We start from the raw sequence: 4205 nt of genomic DNA, 5'->3' as shown, positions 1-4205 counted from the left end.
CTCTTTGTAATATTCTTTTTGTTTGTTTATTTTTTGGGGGGGTCACACCCAGCAGTGCTCAGGGGTTACTCCTGGCTCTATGCTCAGAAATCACCCCTAGCAGGCACAGGGGACTATATGGGATGCCGGGATTCAAACCACCATCCTTCTGCATCAAAGGCAAATGCCCTACCTTCGTGCTATCTTTCCGGCCCCTATTTGTAATTCTTATTTGACAAGGAATGCCAAGTCTTTTGAAGCCTATACAAACACAAATACTCCATTTCCCTATAACACTCTCACCCATCAGAAAAAAAAGAGCCATATTTTACTTAGTCCTACACTAAGTTCCTCCCTCGACATAAGGAATTCCTGCTCCTCTCTCCTCAGCTTTCCAATAAACTTTTCTACCTTTTGAATCTGAGCATCTTTATTATTCAATAGGAACGTGGAAATCTAGGGCCAACACAAAGCCAACTGTCAGCACTCTTACTTCCTTACCATCACTGGAGGAAAGTCTGTTTTAACCAAGCAGCTGCTACTGTTCTGTTACTGACCCTATTCTCCTTACCTGCTCTCAGGAAACAACCATGAAAACTAACTCAAAGAAAAAAACAGATGGTATAGACAGAAGACATCAAAGTTTTGACTTGCAGTAAAGCATATTTATTTACTCTCTTTGGAGAACATTTTTAATGGAAGACAATCTAAAAATAAATGACTATGAGTCAGTTTTGTTTGTTTTGGGGAGGCAGGCAACATCTGATATCCTCAGGACTTACTCCTGGCTTTGCACTGGACCACTCTGCTTGATCTATGCATTCAAGGCATTCCCTACCTATCTTTCCAGCCCCAAGAATTAACTTTTTAATGACTGTATCTTTTATTTTTTTATTTTTATTTATTTTTTGGTTTTTTGGGTCTCACCCGGCAGTGTTCAGGGGTTGCTCCTGGCTCCACGCTCAGAAGTCGCTCCTGGCAGGCTCGGGGGACCATATGGGACGCCGGGATTCGAACTGATGACCTTCTGCATGAGAGGCAAACGCCTTACCTCCATGCTATCTCTCCGGCCCCTATTTTTTATTTTTTGTTTTTTTTGGGTCACACCCGGCGGTGCTCAGGGGTTACTCCTGGCTGTCTGCTCAGAAATAGCTCCTGGCAGGCACGGGGGACCATATGGGACGCCGGGATTCGAACCAACCACCTTAGGTCCTGGATCAGCTGCTTGCAAGGCAAACGCCACTGTGCTATCTCTCCTGGCCCTATTTTTTAATTTTATTTTATTGAGTTTTTGGGCTACACAGCCTTACCACTTGCACCACTGCTCCGCTCCGGACCTTAATGACTATATTTTTTAATTGATTTTTTTATTTTAATTTTTTTGTGTGTTTTTGGGCCACACCCGGCATTGCTCAGGGGTTACTCCTGGCTGTCTGCTCAGAAATAGCTCCTGGGGCCGGAGAGATAGCATGGAGGTAAGGCGTTTGCCTTTCATGCAGGAGGTCATCGGTTCGAATCCCGGCGCCCCATAGTCCCCCGTGCCTGCCAGGAGCAATTTCTGAGCGTGGAGCCAGGAGTAACCCCTGAGCACTGCCGGGTGTGACCCAAAAACCACAAAAAAAAAAAAAAAAAAAAAAAAAAAAGAAATAGCTCCTGGCAGGCACGGGGGACCATATGGGACACCGGGATTCGAACAAACCACCTTTGGTCCTGGATTGGCTGCTTGCAAGGCAAATGCCGCTGTGCTATCTCTCCGGGCCCTTAATTGATATATTATTGTTATTATTTGCTTTTTGGGCCACACCTAGCGGTGCTCAGGGGTTCCTCCTGGCTCTGCGCTCAGAAATCACTCCTGGTGGGGCTGGAGAAATAGCATGGAGGTAAGGCATTTGCCTTGCAGGCAGAAGGAAGGTGGTTCGAATTCTGGCATCCCATATGGTCCCCGAGCCTGCAAGGAGTGATTTCTGAGCATAGAGCTAGGAATAACCCCTGAGTGCTGCCGGGTGTGACCCAAAAACCAAAAAACCCCAAAAAAGAAATCACTCTTGGCAGGCTCAGGTTGGCCATATAGAATACCGCGGATAGAACCCAGTCCGTCCCGGGTCAGCTGCGAGCAAGGCAAAATGCCCTACTGCTGTGCCCTATAATTGTATACTTTTTTTTTTATAAGCATCTATATTAAAATTGTGTCTATTTCTTATTTAAAGAAAATATATCACACAGTTGAGACAATTGATCATAATACATTTGTTTCAGGAAGAACAAAAGCAAAGTTATTAAAAAATAGAAAGACTAACAAGATGGAAGAGAAAGAAAAGGTTCAGTAGCAAGTATATTTTTGAAAATCATTGAATGACCAATTAACTTATTAAAGGCCCAGCAGAAGGTTTAATAAACTTTTCTTCTTCTTTTTTCCTTTTTTTTTTTTTTTAAGAGTTAAAGAAGTACAGTAAAAACAGTGTTAGAGTGGCAATTGTTGTTTGCATGGGCCCAGCAAAATATGGGGGACCTGGAAAGGAAAAACCTTGGCCTAAATACAAGGAGGCCTTACCCCTGAAGTTTTCTGACATAAGACCAACTCCAGGCATACTAGGTTGTCCAACCCAAGTCATTGTCTGTAGTGCCAATAAACTTTTATTTTCACACTACTCCTATGCCCTATAACTGTATCTTTTTAAAAATTAATTTATTTAAATACCATGGTTACAAGGTAGTTCATAGTACAATTTTTTTCCCAAAGATAAAGTTATTCATGATTGAGTTTCAGTTATGCAATGTACAACAGCCTTTGCCAGTGCACAATTCCCATTGCCAGTTTCCCTGCCCTGCCCTCCCTACGCATGCCTATGGGGCAGACATTTTTGTGGGTTTTTTCTTTTACTTTTTTTTGGTTTTTGGGTCACACCCTGCAGACTCAGGGGTTACTCCTGGCTCTACGCTCAGAAATCGCTCCTGGCAGGCTCGGGGGACCATATGGAATACGGGGGATCCGAACCACCGTACTTCTGCATGCAAGGCAAACGCCCTGCCTCCATGCTATCTCTCCGCCCCCTTTTTTCTTCTTCTTTCTCCTCCTCCAGCCCCCTTTTATCCCTTCCTTTACTTCTTTCTCCTCCTCCTCCTCTTCCTCTCCCTCTTCTCCTCCTCCAGTTGCCGTTTTCATTTCTCCTCCTCCTCTCTCCCATCATTCCAACCCTCTAAGACACTGTGGTTTGCATTATTGTTAATGCAGGGGTACCCCAATTAACATTTTATCTCCTTTGAGCACCCAGTTCTTGTCCAGAGCCATCAGTTCCAGCTCCCATTGTCCTAGGAGCCCCTACACTCACGGCTCTTTGTAGCAAGCTCCCTACCATGGACAGGTCCTCTAGGCCCTCTTCTCTCTATCTCTTGTCTCTGGATATTACTATAAGATCTCTTTCATATATATGGAGGGGGGGAGTCACACCCAGCAGCCTGGTTCAGGGGTTCCTCCTGGCTCCGCTCAGAAATCACTCCTGGCAGGCTCGGGGGACCATATGGGATTCCATGTGGGATTCGAACCACCGTCCTTCTGCATGATGTAAGGCAAACTCCCTACCATCATGCTATCTCTCCGGCTCTTATATATAGTTATTAATTATATATATTTATATATACTCCACAAACAAGTGAGCCCAAGAATCCATTTCCTAAACGCACGGCCCCTTGCACAACACGGGGTGACACACACGGGGTGACACACACGGGGATGGCCCCGGTGTCCTCCATCCAGCAGGTGAGCACAGACAGGGCCTGGCGGTGCAAGCAAGGTGCAAGGTGCAAGGCAGCATTTCGCACAGCCTCCCCCAACCCCTTTTTCCTTCGGGTGATCCGTTTGGGGGGCATCGGCCCTTGCAGCCCCATTCAGCAGCTGCACGTCGCGCCGATCTTGAGCTCGGACCGGGGCTGGAAGATGGCGGCGGGGCGCACGGTCACTCTCTGGGGCGCCCTTGACAGGCGCGAACACGGCGCCGCGCCACCTACCTTGTTACCTCGAAGTCCCGGCACGCCGCGCGGCGGGCGGAAGAGGCGGGGACTTTCGCCAATTATACACCAATCACGATCGAGATCTCTGACGGCGGCCAATCAGAGTCCGGGAGGCGAGACCCCCCCCCGTGCAGAGCGGGTTAGGTTGTGAGCGGCGGAGAGGAGGATGCGCTGCGCGCGGGCCCCTTAGCCCGCTAGGCTCGGGCCGCCGCCGCAGC

Source organism: Suncus etruscus, chromosome 12, assembly GCF_024139225.1.
Source record: "Suncus etruscus isolate mSunEtr1 chromosome 12, mSunEtr1.pri.cur, whole genome shotgun sequence".
NCBI lineage: Eukaryota > Metazoa > Chordata > Mammalia > Eulipotyphla > Soricidae > Suncus > Suncus etruscus.
The sequence above is the reverse complement of the archived record's forward strand: the minus strand, read 5'-3'. Positions refer to the sequence as shown.